This window comes from Triturus cristatus, chromosome 9 (genome assembly GCF_964204655.1).
Source record: "Triturus cristatus chromosome 9, aTriCri1.1, whole genome shotgun sequence".
Classification (NCBI taxonomy): Eukaryota; Metazoa; Chordata; class Amphibia; order Caudata; family Salamandridae; genus Triturus; species Triturus cristatus.
This window is the reverse complement of record NC_140592.1, coordinates 910294319-910313211: the sequence shown is the minus strand read 5'-3', so window position 1 is coordinate 910313211 and position 18893 is coordinate 910294319.

Sequence of the window (18893 nt, the reverse complement as noted above, 5' to 3'; positions counted from 1 at the left end):
CCCAGGTGTACTGAACCATTCTTTCTTACACAGAATTCACCTTTGACTAGTAATACGGACATAGCAGGCAAGACTAGTGTAGCTTCAGATTCAACATTTAGAATCATGAGGTTAAGTGTAAAATTACCTAATCCATACACTTCATTTTCTAGGTCCGTTCCTGTTCTTTTGGGAAGTCCCTCCTTGTTAGGATGACAGGCTTTAAGCAAAACTAAGTTCAGGTTTCCCCATACCCAGTTGCTCTGGTATACTACAGTGTTTGAATCTAAAGAGTTAATCAGACTAAACCATGCTCCACAGGAACCATTGTGTGTGAACGGATATGGAAAGAGAGGCAGAACTCCTTTGTATTTCTGATAGGGAGGGAGTCGGCCACATATCCAACAATTTGTAGCATTGCTAGTTTGATGGAAATGGTGTAACATACTAATGAATGTGTTGTTGCGCAGCGCAAATCTATAGGACAACTCATGTGGAGGTAGTTCACTAAAAGAATGTTCGGCAGTAACATTGTAAGCACGCTTGAAAATAGGATAGTACATATGTAACAGTATGCTTGCAGCAATAATAAAAAGACTTAGAAAAAACATAATCAACAATGTCACTATACAGTGACTATGAAGTGATTTACAGTATGCATGTTTCTTGAGCTGTTTCTGTCTATTTTTCTCTCTAATTCGGTCTAGAGGATACATGTCAAAGACTTAATTCAACCGATTCACCTTGGAGAGGACTTAAACAATCGAATTGTCTGACTTGCTAGACCTTAGTTTCAGTTTGTATTCCTGTGTTTCGGTCTGTTCAACCAGGGGGAGTTTTGAATCAGTCTCTGGAAGGGGGCAGGGCTGAGAGTTCAGTTCAGACGGTAGTCCATGAAATTTCTTGATATGACTCGAGTGTAACCAACCCTTGCGACCCTCGACCTTCACTGCTGTCCTCGTCGTTAGAAGAACCAGCTTTGGTTGTTGCCAACGAGGCTCCAGCGGGCTCCTCCTGTCGAAGTTTCTCACGAGAACTAGATCTCCAGGAACCACTTCATGGGGCTTTACCTCGGTGTTGTCGGGAAAGGCTGCAGCTACCTGTGAACGGCAAGATTGTAGTGCAGACATCAAGGAAGCAAGGTAATCTGTTAGCATATTACAATCAACATCAGTTATTTTACGAGGTATAGGCGTCCCCCACATATTTGGCGGCCTACCGAAGACCACCTCGTACGGGGATAGCCCTGTGCGAGAATGTGCTACCATTCTCATGTAGAATAGTGCAACTGGTAAGGCTACTATCCAGTCGACGCCTTTCTCTCTACATATTTTAGAGAGTCGTATTTTCAGGGTCTGATTATGACGTTCCACGAGACCTGCTGCCTCGGGATGTCGGACACAGTGGAATTTCCATTGATAGCCTAACAAGAGTGAAATGTGTTTCATTAGCTCGGATGAGAACGGCTGGCCATTATCTGAGTACACGATACGGGGCAAACCATACCGTGGGAAGAATTCACGAACTAATTGTTTGGCAGTAGTCGGGGCAGTGTAATCTGAGACGGGATATGCCTCTGTCCAACGGGAAAGAGTGCATACAACTACGAGGACGTATTTGAATCCTCGACATTGTTCCATCTGGATATAATCCATCTGGAGGACTTCAAAAGGGTGATCGGGAGGTTGAAATCCACCCTGCTCTACAGGTACGCCTTTACCTGGGTTGAACTGACAACAAATCATACAAGTTCGGACTTTCTGTTTGGCTGCAGCTCGTAAGTTTTTGTTGAACCAAATGTGTTGAATACTGTCTAACATAGCTTTTTCTCCTAGATGTGCTGGACTATGTATTGTGTTAATGATAACTTGAACCATTGAGTCGGGGAGAAACCATATAGATTTTCCCTTCGTCATCCATCCCTGATCTGTTTGGATCCCTCCTAATTCAGTCCATTTCTTTATTTCCTCTGGTGTAGCATGTGTCTGTATGTCAATTACATCAAGAGCGGGATCCTTAACTGTCATGCAGTGTGTCGGCGTCGGAACTATTGTCTTTGTCAAGTCAGTTGCATGAGTCTGATTCTGTGCTGTTTGCTTAGCTGTTCGGTCTGCTAGGTCGTTACCCTGGGAAATAATATCGGTGACTTTTGTATGAGCTTTGCACTTCATGATAGATATTGAAGTAGGTAGATGTATTGCATCTAATAGAGCTTGAATGAGGGGACCGTGTTGAATATTGGCACCGTGAGAAGTCAAATAACCTCTCTCTCGCCAAAGGACTCCAAAGTCGTGTACAACTCCGAAAGCATAACGTGAATCTGTGTATATGTTAACTTTTCTATTCTTGGCTTGAATACAGGCTTGTGTCAGAGCAATAAGCTCTGCTGCTTGAGCTGATAATGTGTCGATACAATTTGTTTCAATGACTTCGGTGTCTGTCGTGACTGCATAGGCGGCCACTAACTTTCCTGTACTTGTTCTCATACATGAACCATCTACATAAAGCGTCAGGTCTGGGTCTGGTAGTGGGACATCTGTCAAATCTTGTCTGGGTTTCGTCGTAATAGTAATGACTTCAATACAATCATGTGCCAGTGGGTCTGTTCAACTTAATGGCAAAAGTGTGGCAGGATTTAATGTACTACAACGTCTGATTTCTATGTGTGGCTGGAACAATGTGAGTTCGTAACCTGTCAGTCGTGCTATAGTCAAGTGTTGTGTCTGTGTCCGGTTCAAGAGGACCTCTACTGCGTGTGATACTTGTACTGTCAATTGATGTCCTAATACTATGGAATCGCTTTGTCTAATCGCTAGAGCTGTCGCTGCAACTGATTTCAGACACACAGGAAGAGCTTGAGCTACGGGATCTAATGTGCTAGAAAAGTAAGCACATGGCTTGTGTGATCCTGCTTGTTCCTGCGTGAGTACTGACAAAGCAGTACCTTCACGTTCTGTAACAAAGAGTGTAAAAGGCTTACTGTAACATGGTGTCGCTAAAACAGGTGCTTGGCATAAAGCTTTCTTTAAGTCTTCAAAAGCTTGTGTATGTTCTGGAGTCCAAGGGAGGACAGTCGATGTCGCTGCCTCCTGGGTTGTCAATTGAATGAGTGGTTTAGCTAAAAATGCATATTGGGGAATCCACTGCCTACAGTACGAAGTGAGGCCTATGAAGGCCCGTACCTCCTTGTGTGTCTTGGGTGGTGGCATGTTTACAATTAACTGGATGCGGTCAGGTGTGAGCTGTCTCCCCCATTTGGACAGCAAGTGCCCTAGGTACACAACTTGCTGGGCACAAAATTGCAGCTTTGAAGGGGACACCTTGTGCCCCTTGTCGGCTAGGAAATGTAAAACCGTCAGTGATGCTTTTTCACATTCGGGTTCGCTTCGAGCGGTGATCAGCAGATCATCGACATACTGAAGCAGTGCAGTGTTAACAGGCATGTGGATACTGTCAAGTTGTCTTTTCAGTGCTTGGCTGTAGATGCTAGGACTTTCTGTAAATCCTTGAGGAGCGCGTGCGAATTTAAAACTTCGTCCATTTAAACTGAATCCGAACAAATATTGGCTTTCCGGATCGATTGGGACGCTGAAGAAGGCGTTCTTGAGGTCAATTACAGTAAAGAACGTTGCCTCTGAATCAATAGCTGTCAGTAATGAAGAAATATCCGGGACCACGGGATATTGTGGTACAATGCATTTATTCAATTCTCGCAGATCAATAACTAATCGATATACTGGGGGTGCTTTTGGGTCGGTTCGTTTAAGAATCGGAATAATCGGAGAATTACATATATTGGAGTCGGTTTCTACAACCACTCCTTGTGCAATGAGCTCGTCAATGATTTGCAGTAAAGCCACTACAGCATCTGGCGGTAACTTGTATTGTCGCATTCGCGGTAGTACCACTCCTGTTTTGAGCGTAACTTGATAAGGTGTAATGTGCATACAACCTACATCAGTGGGGCCTTGTGCCCATAAGTGTGCAGGTAGATTCTGTAACCGGTGATCCATGTCTCTAGATACGTAGTGACCTTTAAAGTCACGCAAAAATAGTCGTACTCCGTCCGGAGAACAGCATATTATAGCTCCTAGAGCTTTCAATGTTTTGATACCTAACAAGTTTTCTGGGCATGATTTCGTAAGCAATAGATCTGTAGTCCGTGTTAATGGACCGACTGTGAATGCAAGTGGTTGCGATACTTCGTTAATAGTGGGCTTTCCTGAAAAACCAAGGGAAATATTTTGTGAGCCTGAGAGGGGTGCCCCTGGAACTTCATCGTGACTTATAGTTGTTCTGCTTGCCCCTGTATCGAGTAGAAACTTTCTGTCTTTCCCTAATACTTGACTCTGCACATAGGGACCCTCTTGGTCTACAGAGCCTCAATAAGGGGTAAGCCAACTTCCCTCTCTAGGCTATTTCATGTGTATCGCTGATACTCTGGATAGTCATTTTGTGCGTACTGGTACATCTGTTGTGTCGTGTTCTGTGTTGCGGCAATAGGCTGTGGCTGTGGTACCGCTATGGTCTGTTGTGCAGCTTGCATAGGCAGTACATTCTGAGGTACTTGTTGTTGGATCTGATCCTGTCTAGGCGGACGCGGTCTCTCCTTAGTTTTACCCGTAGAGATATTATGTTTCAGAACTGCACAATCGTTTATATAATGACCTGGCTGTTTACAATAGTTGCATGTCCCTTTAACGGGAACCGCTGAATTACTGGACTGTGTCGCACCCTTTTTATGACCGTCAGCTGGAACTGACTGAGCGACAAGCATTTTCATTTTCGTGTCTTTCATACGCCTTGTTTCGTGTTCTTGTTCTTCTCTAATTCTATTCTGGTGATACTGTAACATTTGTAACATTTGTGAAGGGGTGTTAGCTTGCCAAGTGCTCTCAACTTTCAATACTCTGTTTTTAACCTGCGGCAGGGAATTCTCGACTAGTTTTGTTACAAAAAGGTGTGGATATGACTCACTATTTGCTTTCAGGCCGCTATTAATACCAAAACATTTTTCAAATCGGGAATAAAAATCACTGGTGTCTTCCTCGGGTTTCTGTTTACAGGCTGATATCGCTCCCAATCTTCCTTTTTCGTAGTTAACAAACGTGGCAATACTTGCACTAATAGACCTGGCAATGCTTTTGTTTTGTCCCCAAGCCCTACGCCTGCAGTTCGGTTATTTTCTTCAGTTTCTAATGCGGTCCAATCAATCTTTTGGTCTCCCACTTCCCATTCTTTTTCCTTGAGTTTCTCATAAATACCGGCAGGCAATAATACTTTCAATATTTTCATAATGTCAGGATAGGTATAATCACCCATGAGTAACATGTCCTTTAGTTCACGGTGAAAACCTGCTGGATCTTTGTCATGGCTGGGCACTAATTTTTTCATTTCCAATAGTTCTATTTTGGTTATGGGCGTGTACACAAACACGCGTCTAAACGTATTGTCATCATTCCTGACTGGGTGTACTTCGCGTAAGGGATTCTGTCTGTCTATGTAATACGGGTTTCTCTCCATGGAAGGAGCTGGATCATGTTCTGGGCACAAAAAGGCACTATATCTATGTCTGTATTCTAGAATTACTTTAATTAGATTGGTACCTAAACCTCTCCATTTATTCATGAGTAGTTCTATCAATATATCAGGTAGGGGACCAGGATCGGAGTGTTGGCCTTTATATAATATAAGGAGATGTTGTACCATGTATATACTAGCTAAACGCTGTTCGTCTGGGGCGAGATTCAGAAACGTGTGTGCTAGCGCATCATCACTGTATTTCTCAGAGCTGTCAGCCCATTGTACTGCTGACCTGGCTAATTCTTGTTCATCCATAGAATCGAGCACATGGTACCCCCTTCGTTCTCGAAGTAATTTATCTGTAGCCTGGAATAAGTGTTCAGGGGTCCTTGGATTTGTAATAACTGTTTGAAAAATTCTGTTACATTCTGGACGTATCGGACGTATTGTTTTATTAAAAGATCTTCCTTTTCCAACATAAGCTATCGTTTGTCTAGCTGGTAATTCTAATTGTCCTGTGCTCATTTCTGACTGTTCTTCCTCCTCTTCCTCTGATTCAGTTTTATCTGCTTCTACTCTGTTTTCATGTATTCGTTCTACTTCTTTTCTGATCCTTCGGCACATGGCTTCTATACACTTCTGTTTATCATGTCTCCCGTCTGTTATATTCTGACCCCATTTGGTAAGTGCTTGCATTTCCTCCGAATCTACCTCAGGCCTGTCTCTATTTCTGATCAAACAGTTTACAAAAAAGCGTAACAGTAATTTTTGTATGTCCACTTTCTGGTATTCCATGGCTTCGGCAATACTTTCAGGACCTTGCCCTGATTGGATAAAGCGATATATTTTGTCTAGATGTTCAACCATTCCTGGTAACGTCATTAAATAGTTTGCAGCTCGTCGCAAACGTACTGAAGACAGCAACATTCTGTCGTGTTTTCCTGGCACTGGATCATATCTACAATCGGAAAGAGGCTCGTTTAATATATTGTCTGATATTCTTTGGGGTGTACGTCGATATGCTAAATCTCTATAAGTCAATCTAGTTGTTGGCGGTGGCGTGGAAAAACCTCCTGTCGCACCTCCCGAGGTGCCAAGTCCAAAAGGGTTTGTTGGGTGTAGGGTAGAGAGTGTGGGTGCAGGAAGGACTGTGGAAACAGATGGAATGGTTAGGACTTGAGTAGGAGTTTGTTGCTGCGGAGGTGGGTGCAGCTGTTCTTGGGGTTGTGCGTCGTCAACGGGTGGTGTGCGTGGCTGCACACCATTAGCATATTCGGGGGCTGCATCGTCTAAATAGGAAGAAAAGAAAATTTATTTTGCGGTCTTGGGATGTACTTTAATCGGGAGTAATGGAGGTGGCAGATCCTTTGGTACCTCCATGGTGGCTTTAGGCAAACCCTCGGCCAGAAGAGGATACATACCATTCATAAGAGTGTTTCGTTGTCTGTCTACTTGTTCTGTTTTTGCTCGGATACCTTCGCCAATTAATATGTTTTCTCGGGCCTTTTCTGAATCTTCCCTACTTTTCTCTTCCTTTCTGAGCGCTTTCTCTGTGCGCCTATGCGATTCTTTACGCCATAGTTCAATGGCATCTTTCTGTGACTGTCTGGCTTTCTTTTTCCATAATGCTTCTTCTATTCTCATGATGCAATCTGCATCCCATGTTCCGGCAGCGGGCCATCTCTGACTCTCTGCTAAATCCTTGGTGAAGTCCACCCATAGATCAAGATATAATACGGCATCTAGGCCATGTTTATGGTACATAAAGTACCCTGGAGTGTCCCTAGGTGGGATGGGAACAGCTTCCTCGAGTATCCCTTTTCTAGTTTTTATCTGTCTTAATTTTGAAAATAACGGCATTTTGAACCTTGCTACTTAATTCTTACTTTTACTCGGACCTGAACACAACTTATAAAATAAACACAATAATGAAGATCGAACAATCACTCATACCACGACATTTAAAACATATCAAAACTTTTAGAACGAACAATAATAATTAGAATAAAACTAGTTAACTGCATAATACTAAATATACTGTATATACTGCTAAACAGTACAGATACACTGCTAAAACAGTGCAGACCAGGTCTGTGTACCCAGACCCGTCTTGACCGGCACAAACTAATGTGCACGTCTAGATGCGTCCTCAGCAACGGTACTCACCGGGAAGCACGGGACGGAAGGCCTCGGAAGTCTGGACTGGACTAGACCAAACTGGACTGGACTCGACTCGTGACTTAGATACTTCGGAACTTCGGAATCTGGTGGGCCTCTGTATACCTCGGATCTTGCTCTCTCAGCTAGGCTCTGGTCGGGATTCTCCGCACTCCTCACCGCCTCGTCTGGGTGTTGATCGCAGCCTCAGTCGCCCCCGTTGGCCTGAGGGAGATACAGGAAATCCTGCAGGTACGCGTAATTGTCCGTCCGGCTGTGGCAGGAGACCGGGTCTGCAACGCACCTCCGGTGCGTGGGGTGTGAGAGGTGTCCCTGTTCGGGCGCCAATTATGTGGTAAATTTTAATTACCTAGACTTAATTTATGCGGTAAAATACAATACGAATAACTCAGTAAAAATAAGAGGCAGAATCCATGGTATTCGAGGGTATAATAGGGAATTTATTCCTTACAAAGGAATGATGGTTCGAACCAGGCAATCGAGTTCCGTCACCACGAAGGTTCAGGAAGGGATCAGCAATACATTATTGACACGTTATGGCATATATAGTAATGCATTACAGTAAGGACAGATGCAGGAGGCGTAACAACTGATAAGAATACACATACGTAATAGAAAAGGCGTTACAATAGGCGTGCATAGAGGCGTATATTAAAAACGTCATTATGATGGTGACACAAATGGGTGGATCCATAAGAGAATCCTGCAAAGTCAGCAAAAATACATGACAGAGATGCGCGGGCAGCCGCATGACGTGTGATTGACGTGTAACTAGAGGGTGGAGGGAACTTGACATTTAGCCCTACATGAGGAGACAGAAGTCTGGGGTGTCAGGACAACCTAGTCCTAAATCATATCTAATATCTTGTGTTTAAAGAACTATATTATCTAGAAGGAAAGGTCTTCTCGGACAGATCCTATTCTATACTGACTGCTAGTGCGTGTACAAGCGACTAAGTGTCTACATGAGATGCGAGGGGGGCATGGGCCTACCATGGTAACGAGAGTCATGAATTACTTGCACGGAGACAGTAAGGCCGGGCCCTTTGCTCCGCAGCTAAAGGGATGTTTACCTAAGTTACTTAGACAGGAATGCATTTCTTGAGGAGCGGAACAGATAACTTGAAGGCTGAATACAGTTTTGGCAGGCAAAAGGCCGGGCTAGGCACCGTTAGCCGCGCAGGAAGTAAGACAAAGTTCATGGATACAGATGCAGGTCCAGGCTGGAGCTTTCAGAGGCAGAAGCAGGAAAAGGCTCGATGGCAGAATTCAGGGCCTACCTTGCCAGAGCTGGAAAACGTGAAAAGTATACCATATAAAGACGGTGGCAAGGCATACTTAGGAACGGAATATCTGACCCATTCATGGCAGATCTGAAAGAGGACATATTAACGTTGGACACAATTGTATTTGCGTCTTCATAACTTGAAGTGGAGGGAACATACATGTACTTGTAGCATGTACATGGAGCCGTTGGGGTCTAGATAGGGGACACAATTGACCATAAAAATTCATATTTCCTCAAGAGGTAGAGAGAGGTAGAGAAGTAGAGAGAGAGGTAGACAGGTAGAGGTAGAGAGAGAGGTAGAGAGGTAGAGAGAGAGGTAGAGAGATAGAGAGAGGTAGAGAGGTAGGGGTAGAGAGAGAGGTAGAGAAGTAGAGGTAGAGAGAGAGGTAGAGGTAGAGAGGTAGATTTAGAGTGGTAGAGACAGAGGTAGAGAGAGAGGTAGAGAGGTGGAGGTAGAGAGAGATAGAGATAAGGAGGTAGAGAGAGAGGTAGAGAGAGAGGTAGAGAGGTAGGGAGAGGTAGAGTGGTAGGGAGAGGTAGAGAGAGAGGTAGAGAGGTAGAGAGAGGTAGAGAGGTAGAGTGGTAGAGAGAGAGGTAGAGAGGTAGAGAGAGGTAGAGAGGTAGAGAGAGAGTTAGACAGAGAGAGGTAGAGGTAGAGAGAGAGGTAGAGCGGTAGAGAGAGAGGTGTATAGAGGGAGGTAGAGAGGTAGAGAGAGAGGTAGAGAGGTGGAGAGGTAGAGAGAGAAGTAGAGAGGTAGAGGTAGAGAGAGAGGTAGAGTGGTAGAGAGAGAGGTAGAGAGGTAGAGAGAGAGTTAGAGGTAGAGAGAGAGGTAGACAGAGAGAGGTAGAGGTAGAGAGAGAGGTAGAGCGGTAGAGAGAGAGGTGTATAGAGGGAGGTAGAGAGGTAGAGAGAGAGGTAGAGAGAGAGGTAGAGAGGTGGAGAGGTAGAGAGAGAAGTAGAGAGGTAGAGGTAGAGAGAGAGGTAGAGAGGTAGAGAGAGAGGTAGAGAGATAGAGAGAGGTAGAGAGGTAGGGGTAGAGAGAGAGGTAGAGAAGTAGAGGTAGAGAGAGAGGTAGAGGTAGAGAGGTAGATTTAGAGTGGTAGAGAGAGAGGTAGAGAGAGGTAGAGAGAGAGGTAGAGAGGTGGAGGTAGAGAGAGATAGAGATAAGGAGGTAGAGAGAGAGGTAGAGAGGTAAAAAGGTAGAGGTAGAGAGAGAGGTAGAGCGGTAGAGAGAGAGGTAGAGAGGTAGAGAGAGGTAGGGAGAGGTAGAGAGAGAGGTAGAGAGGTAGAGAGAGGTAGAGAGGTAGAGTGGTAGAGAGAGAGGTAGAGAGGTAGAGAGAGGTAGAGAGGTAGAGAGAGAGTTAGAGATGCAGAGAGAGAGAGAGGTAGAGTGAGAGGTAGAGAGAGGTAGAGAGGTCTAGAGAGGTAGAGGAAGCGAGAGAGAGGTGTAGAGAGGTAGAGAGAGAGGTAGAGAGGTAGAGAGAGGGGTAGACAGAGGTAGAGAGAGGTAGAGGAAGAGAGGTAGAGAGATAGAGAGAGAGAGGTACAGAGACAGGTAGAGAGGGATAGAGAGAGGTAGAGAGAGGTCGAGAGGTAGAGGTAGAGAGAGAGGTAGAGGTAGAGGTAGAGAGAGAGTTAGAGGTAGAGAGAGAGGTAGAGAGAGAGAGGTAAAGGTAGAGAGAGAGGTAGAGCGGTAGAGAGAGAGGTGTATAGAGGGAGGTAGAGAGGTAGAGAGAGGTGGAGAGGTAGAGAGAGAGAGGTAGAGAGAGAAGTAGAGAGGTAGAGGTAGAGAGGTAGAGAGGAAGAGAGGTAGAGAGGGAGAGAGAGGTAGAAAGGTAGAGAGAGGTAGAGAGTGGTAGAGAGAGGAAGAGAGGTAGAGAGAGATAGGTAGAGAGAGTAGAGAGGTAGAGAGAGAAGTAGAGAGGTAGAGATGTAGAGAGGTAGAGAGGCAGAGAGAGGTAGAGAGAGGTAGAGAGGTTGAGGTAGAGAGAGAGGTAGAGAGAGAGGGTGGAGGAAGAGTGGTAGAGAGAGAGAGGTAAAGAGAGAGGTAGAAAGGTAGAGAGGTAGAGGTAGAGAGAGAGGTAGAGAGGTAGAAAGGTAGAGGTAGAGCGGTAGAGAGAGGTAGAGAGAGGTAGAATGGTAGAGAGAGAGGTAGAGAGGTAGAGGGTGAGAGGTAGAGGTAGAGAGAGAGAGGTAGAGGGAGAGAGAGAGAGAGAGAGAGAGGTAGAGGGCGAGGTAGAGAGGTAGAGAGGTAGAGAGAAAGAGGTAGAGAGAGGGTGGAGGAATAGTGGTAGAGAGAGAGGTAGAGAGGTAGAGAGGTCGAGAGAGGTAGAGAGAGGTAGAGAGAGGTAGGGGTAGAGAGAGAGGTAGAGAAGTAGAGGTAGAGAGAGCGGTAGAGAGGTAGATTTAGAGTGGTAGAGAGAGAGGTAGAGAGAGGTAGAGAGAGATAGAGATGTAGAGGTGGAGCGAGAGGTAGAGAGAGATAGAGAGGTAGAAGTAGAGAGAGAGGTAGAGAGGCAGAGGTGTAGAAGTAGAGAGGTAGAGAGAGAGTGGTAGAGAGAGAGGTAGAGAGGTATATAGAGAGAGGGGGAGAGGTAGAGAGAGAGAGGTAGAGAGAGAGATGTAGAGAGAGAGGGTGGAGGAAGAGCGGTAGAGAGAGAGGTAGGGGTAAAGAGAGAGAGGTAGAGAGAGGTAGAGAGGTAGAGAGAGGTAGATAGGTAAAGAGAGGTAGAGATGTAGAGAGCGGTAGAGAGGTAGGGAGAGGTAGAGGTAGAGAGAGAGGTAGAGGTAGAGAGAGAGATAGAGGTAGAGAGGTAGAGGTAGAGAGAGAGGTAGAGCGGTAGAGAGAGGCAGAGAGGTAGAGAGGTAGAGAGGTAGAGGTAGGGTGGTAGAGAGGTAGAGGTAGAGAGCGAGGTGTAGAGAGAGAGAGGTAGAGAGAGAGAGTTAGAGAGAGAGAGTTAGAGAGAGGTAGAGATAGAGAGGTAGAGAGAGGTAGAGGGAGGGGGTGGAGGAAGAGAGGTAGAGAGAGAGAGAGGTAGAGAGAGAGAGGAAGAGGCAGAGAGGTAGAGAGAGGAAGAGAGAGAGGTCGAGAGGTAGAGAGAGAGGTAGAGAGAGAGAGAGAGAGAGGTAGAGGTAGAGAGAGGTAGAGGGAGAGAGGTAGCGAGAGCGAGAGAGAGAGAGGTAAAGGGAGAGAGGTACAGAGAGGTAGAGAGGTACAGAGAGGTAGAGAGGTACAGAGAGGTAGAGAGGTACAGAGAGGTAGAGAGGTAGAGAGAGAGAGAGAGAGAGAGAGAGTGAGAGAGAGGGGTAGAGAGGTAGAGAGGTAGAGGGAGAGAGGTAGCGGTAGAGGGAGAGAGGTAGAGAGAGAGGTAGAAGAGAGAGAGAGAGAGGTAGAGAGGTAGAGAGAGGTAGAGCGGAAGAGAAGTAGAGAGAGGTAGAGAGGTAGAGAGAGGTAGAGAGAGGTAGAGAGAGAGGTGGAGAGGTAGAGAGGTAGAGTGGTAGAGGGAGAGGTAGAGAGAGAGGTAGAAAGGTAGAGCAAGAGAGGTAGAGAAATGTAGAGAGAGGTAGAGGTAGAGAGAATTAGAGAGAGAGAGGTAGAGAGAGAGAGGTAGAGAGGTAGAGGTAGAGATAGAGAGGTAGAGAGGTAGAGGTAGAGAGGTAGGGAGAGGTAAGGAGAGGTAGAGAGTGGTAGAGAGAGAGAGGTAGAGAGGTAGAGGGAGAGGTAGAGAAGTAGAGGTAGAGAGAGCGGTAGAGGTAGAGAGGTAGATTTAGAGTGGTAGAGTGAGAGGTAGAGAGAGGTAGAGAGAGGTAGAGAGGTGGAGGTAGAGAGAGAGCTAGAGATGTAGAGGTAGAGAGAGGGGTAGAGAGAGAGGTAGAGAGGGAGAGAGAGATAGAGAGGTAGAAGTAGAGAGAGAGGTAGAGAGGCAGAGGTGTAGAAGTAGAGAGGGAGAGAGAGAGAGGTAGAGAGAGGTAGAGAGGTATATAGAGAGAGGTGGAGAGGTAGAGAGAGAGAGGTAGAGAGAGAGATGTAGAGAGAGAGGGTCGAGGAAGAGTGGTAGAGAGAGAGTTAGAGGTAGAGAGAGAGAGGTAGAGAGAGGTAGAGAGGTAGAGAGGTAGAGAGAGGTAGAGATGTAGAGAGCGGTAGAGAGGTAGGGAGAGGTAGAGGTAGAGAGAGAGGTAGAGGTAGAGAGGTAGAGGTAGAGAGAGAGGTAGAGCGGTAGAGAGAGGTAGAGAGGTAAAGGTAGAGTGGTAGAGAGGTAGAGGTAGAGAGAGAGGTGTAGAGAGAGAGAGAGGTAGAGAGAGAGAGTTAGGGAGAGGTAGAGATAGAGAGGTAGAGAGAGGGGGTGGAGGAAGAGAGGTAGAGAGAGAGAGAGAGGTAGAGAGAGAGAGGTAGAGGCAGAGAGAGGAAGAGGGAGAGAGGTAGCGAGAGCGAGAGAGAGAGAGAGGTAAAGGGAGAGAGGGAGAGAGAGAGGCAGAGAGGTAGAGAGGTAGAGAGAGAGAGGTAGAGAGGTACAGAGAGGTAGAGAGAGAGAAAGAGAGAGAGAGGTAGAGCAGTAGAGAGATAGAGAGATAGAGAGGTAGAGGGAGAGAGGTAGCGAGAGAGGGAGAGAGGTAGAGAGAGAGAGAGGTAGAGAGAGAGAGGTAGAGGTACAGAGAGGTAGAGAGGTACAGAGAGGTAGAGAGGTACAGAGAGGTAGAGAGGTAGAGAGAGAGAGAGCGGTAGAGCGGTAGAGAGGTAGAGAGGTAGAGGGAGAGAGGTAGCGGTAGAGGGAGAGAGGTAGAGAGAGAGGTAGAGAGGTAGAGTGAGGTAGAGCGGAAGAGAAGTAGAGAGAGGTAGAGAGGTAGAGAGAGGTAGAGAGAGGTAGAGAGAGGTAGAGAGAGAGGTGGAGAGGTAGAGAGGTAGAGTGGTAGATGGAGAGGTAGAGTGGTAGAGGGAGAGGTAGAGAGAGAGGTAGAGAGGTAGAGCAAGAGAGGTAGAGAAATGTAGAGAGAGGTAGAGGTAGAGAGAATTAGAGAGAGAGAGGTAGAGAGAGAGAGGTAGAGAGAGAGAGGTAGAGAGGTAGAGGTAGAGATAGAGAGGTAGAGAGGTAGAGGTAGAGAGGTAGGGAGAGGTAGAGGTAGAGAGAGAGGTAGAGAGGTAGAGAGAGGTAAGGAGAGGTACAGAGAGGTAGAGAGAGAGAGGTAGAGAGATAGAGTGGTAGAGGGAGAGGTAGAGAAGTAGAGGTAGAGAGAGCGGTAGAGGTAGGGAGGTAGATTTAGAGTGGTAGAGAGAGAGGTAGAGAGAGGTAGAGAGAGGTAGAGAGGTGGAGGTAGAGAGAGAGATAGAGATGTAGAGGTAGAGAGAGAGGTAGAGAGAGAGGTAGAGAGAGAGGTAGAGAGAGATAGAGAGGTAGAAGTAGAGAGAGAGGTATAGAGGCAGAGGTGTAGAAGTAGAGAGGTAGAGAGAGAGTGGTAGAGAGAGGTAGAGAGGTATATAGAGAGAGGTGGAGAGGTAGAGAGAGAGAGGTAGAGAGAGAGATGTAGAGAAAGAGGGTGGAGGAAGAGTGGTAGAGAGAGAGGTAGAGGTAGAGAGAGAGAGGTAGAGAGAGGTAGAGAGGTAGAGAGAGGTAGAGAGGTAGAGAGAGGTCGAGGTGTAGAGAGCGGTAGAGAGGTAGGGAGAGGTAGAGGTAGAGAGAGAGGTAGAGGTAGAGAGAGAGAGGTAGAGCGGTAGAGAGAGGTAGAGAGGTAGAGGTAGAGTGGTAGAGAGGTAGAGGTAGAGAGAGAGGTGGAGAGAGAGAGGTAGAGAGAGAGTTAGAGAGAGGTAGAGATAGAGAGGTAGAGAGAGATAGAGAGAGGGGGTGGAGGAAGAGAGGTAGAGAGAGAGAGAGGTAGAGAGAGAGAGGTAGAGGCAGAGAGGTAGAGAGAGGAAGAGAGAGAGGTAGAGAGGTAGAGAGAGAGAAAGAGAGAGACAGAGAGAGAGGTAGAGGTAGAGAGAGGTAGAGGGAGAGAGGTAGCGAGAGAGAGAGAGAGGGAGAGAGGGAGAGAGAGAGGCACAGAGGAAGAGAGGTAGAGAGAGAGAGGTAGAGAGGTACAGAGAGGTAGAGAGAGAGAAAGAGAGAGAGAGGTAGAGAGAGATAGAGAGGTAGAGAGGCAGAGGGAGAGAGGTAGCGAGAGAGGGAGAGAGGTAGAGAGATAGAGGTAGAGAGAGAGAGGTAGAGAGAGACAGAGAGAGAGAGTGGAGGAAGCGAGGTAGAGTGAGAGAGGTAGAGGCAGAGAGGTAGAGAGGTACAGAGAGGTAGAGAGGTAGAGAGAGGTAGAGAGGTAGAGAGAGAGAGAGAGAGAGAGAGAGAGAGATGTAGAGAGGTAGAGAGAGGTAGAGAGGTAGAGAGGTAGAGAGGTAGAGGGAGAGAGGTAGCGAGAGAGGGAGAGAGGTAGAGAAAGAGGTAGAAGAGAGAGAGAGAGAGGTAGAGAGAGAGAGGTAGAGAGAGAGAGGTAGAGAGAGAGAGGTAGAGAGGTAGAGAGAGGTAGAGAGGAAGAGAAGTAGAGAGAGGTAGAGAGAGGTAGAGAGGTAGAGAGAGGTAGAGAGAGAGGTGGAGAGGTAGAGAGGTAGAGTGGTAGAGGGAGAGGTAGAGTGGTAGAGGGAGAGGTAGAGGTAGAGAGAGAGGTAGAGATGTAGAGCAAGAGAGGTAGAGAAATGTAGAGAGAGGTAGAGAGAATTAGAGAGAGAAAGGTAGAGAGAGAGGGGTAGAGAGGTAGAGGTAGAGATAGAGAGGTAGAGAGGTAGAGGTAGAGAGGTAGGGAGAGGTAGAGGTAGAGAGAGAGGTAGAGAGGTAGAGAGAGGTAGGGAGAGGTAGAGAGAGGTAGAGAGAGAGGGAGAGATGTAGAGAGAGAGAGGTAGAGAGAGAGGTAGAGAGGTAGAGCAAGAGAGGTAGAGAAATGTAGAGAGAGGTAGAGGTAGAGAGAATTAGAGAGAGAGAGGTAGAGAGAGAGAGGTAGAGAGAGAGAGGTAGAGAGGTAGAGGTAGAGATAGATAGGTAGAGAGGTAGAGTGGTAGAGAGAGAGGTAGAGAGAGAGAGGTAGAGAGGTAGAGAGAGGTATATAGAGAGAGGTGGAGAGAAAGAGAGATAGAGAGAGGTAGAGAGAGAGAGAGAGTTAGAGAGAGGTAGAGAGAGAGAGAGTTAGAGAGAGGTAGAGAGTGAGAGAGGTAGAGAGAGAGGGTGGAGGAAGAGAGGTAGAGAGAGAGAGAGTTAGAGAGGTAGAGAGAGGTGGAGAGGTAGAGAGAGAAAGTTAGAGAGAGGTAGAGAGGTGGAGAGAGAGAGAGAGAGAGTTAGAGAGAGAGGTAGAGAATTAGAGAGGTAGAGGGGGAGAGGTAGAGGTAGGGAGAGAGGGAGAGGTAGAGAGAGAGGGTGGAGGAAGAGAGGTAGAGAGAGAGGGTGGAGGAAGAGAGGTAGAGAGAGGTAGAGGCAGAGAGGTAGATAGAGAGGTAGAGGCAGAGAGATAGAGAGAGAGGTAGAGAGAGAGGTAGAGAGAGGTAGAGAGAGAGGTAGAGAGAGGTAGAGAGAGGTAGAGAGGTAGAGAGGTAGAGAGGTAGCGAGAGAAGGAGAGAGGTAGAGAGGGAGGCAGGCAGAGAGGTAGAGAGAGAGGTGTAGAGAGGTAGAGAGAGAGAGAGATAGAGAGGTAGAGAGAGGTAGAGGGAGAGGTAGAGAGGGAGAGGTAGAGAGAGAGGTGGAGAGGTAGAGTAAGAGAGGTAGAGAGGTAGAGAAATGTAGAAAGAGGTAGAGAGAGAGGTAGAGAGGTAGAGATAGAGAGGTAGAGAGGTAGAGATAGGTAGAGATAGAGAGGTAGAGATATGTAGAGATAGGTAGAGAGGTAGAGAGAGAGAGTTAGAGAGAGAGGTAGAGCGGTAGAGAGATGTAGAGAGGCAGAGAGAGAGGTAGAGAGTTAGAGAGAAAGGTAGAGAGGTAGAGAGAGGTTGAGAGGAGAGAGGCAGCAAGAGAGGGAGAGAGGTAGAGGGAGAGAGGTAGAGAGAGGTAGAGAGAGAGAGAGGTAGAGGTAGAGGTAGAGAGAGAGAGGTAGAGAGGTAGAGAGAGAGGTAAAGAGAGAGAGATTGAGAGAGAGAGAGAGAGAGGTAGAGAGAGAGGGTGGAGGAAGAGAGGTAGAGAGAGAGGGTGGAGGAAGAGAGGTAGAGAGAGAGGGTGGAGGAAGAGAGGTAGAGAGAGAGAGAGGTAGAGGCAGAGAGGTAGATAGAGAGGTAGAGGCAGAGAGGTAGAGAGAGAGGTAGAGAGAGAGGTAGAGAGAGAGGTAGAGAGAGGTAGAGAGAGGTAGAGAGAGAGAGAGAGAGGAGAGGTAGAGAGGTAGCGAGGTAGCGAGGTAGAGGGAGAGAGGTAGAGAGGGAGGCAGGTAGAGAGGGAGGCAGAGAGGTAGAGAGAGAGGTGTAGAGAGGTAGTGAGAGAGAGATAGAGAGGTAGAGAGGTAGAGAGAGGGAGAGGGAGAGAGGGAGAGAGGGAGAGGTAGAGAGAGAGGTAGAGAGGTAGAGAAATGTAGAAAGAGGTAGAGAGAGAGGTAGAGATAGAGAGGTAGAGAGGTAGAGATAGGTAGAGATAGAGAGGTAGAGAGGTAGAGATATGTAGAGATAGGTAGAGAGAGAGAGTTAGAGAGAGAGGTAGAGCGGTAGAGAGAGGTAGAGAGGCAGAGAGAGAGATAGAGAGTTAGAGAGAAAAGTAGAGAGGTAGAGAGAGGTTGAGAGGTAGAGAGGTAGAGATAGAGAGGTAGAAAGGTAGAGAGAGAGGTAGAAGGAGAGGTAGAGAGGTAGAGAGGGAGAGATAGAGAGAGAGGTAGAGAGGTAGAGTGAGAGAAGTAGAGAGGTAGAGAAATGTAGAAAGAGGTAGAGCGAGAGGTAGAGAGAGAGAGGTAGAGAGAGGGTGAAGGAAAGAGAGGGTGGAGGAAGAGAGAGAGAGGGTGGAGGAAGAGTGAATGTAGAGAGAGGAAAAAGAAGGTAACACAAGAGAAAGGAGAAGAAACAAAATAGGGTAAAACCGAACAAGAAAGGGAACGGGAGAGAGGCAGCGAAAAAGAAAAGGGAAGCAAAAGTAAAGGAAAAGAGAAAAATGCTCAGTAAAGGAGTGGAAGAGAAGAGGCAGCTAGGGGAAAGAGCAGGAGAAACGGAAAGAAGAGGGAAGGAAAGCGTGGGAGAAGGAAGGCAGGTTAAGATGTGGATGGGCGTGTGACTGGAGGCAATAAACCTAGTGGGAGGGGTGGGGGGAGTGCGGCCCAGAGCGCACACACACTGTTTCCCTTGCGGTAGCGAGCAAGGGCACCATCTGTTTGAAAGTTAATTACAAACAGATCATTTCAAAGATCGCTCCCACAAGGGAATCGCCAAACGTGCACTCGTTGCCATTGAAAGCAATGCAATGTGTGCATGTTTATGGCCTAAAAACCGAATCGATTACAAGAGGTCTCCTCCTATGCATCACATGTGCATTGCGTAGGCGAGACCTAAAAACAGTTGAACAATTTTCAACCATTAATCCTTTCACTGCTAGGCCTTTACCCAACCTGTGCTCAGGCATTTTTGTTGGCTATTTGTGGTAGTTCGCGATTAGGCCCCTGAAACGTTTTGTCCACATAAGGTATCCTCACCAAATGTATGTCTTTTTCTTCCAACATTATGAGGATTTTAAGATGCCCAGGGTTTATGGATTCCCCTGGAGGGGACACAGAAATTAACCGAAATACAGCTAAATCTTGGTTTTTGGGGCAAAATGGGGGAAAAGTGCTGCAGAAGAAAGCGTCTGGTGTTTTCCCTGCAAATGGTATCAGCAAAGGGTTTGTGGTGCTGAAATCACCATCCTTCCAGCTTTCAGGGACAGGCAGACTTTTGTCAGAAAACCAAAATGTTCTACACAGTTTTGGCATTTTACTGGGACATAGACTATTTTTGCT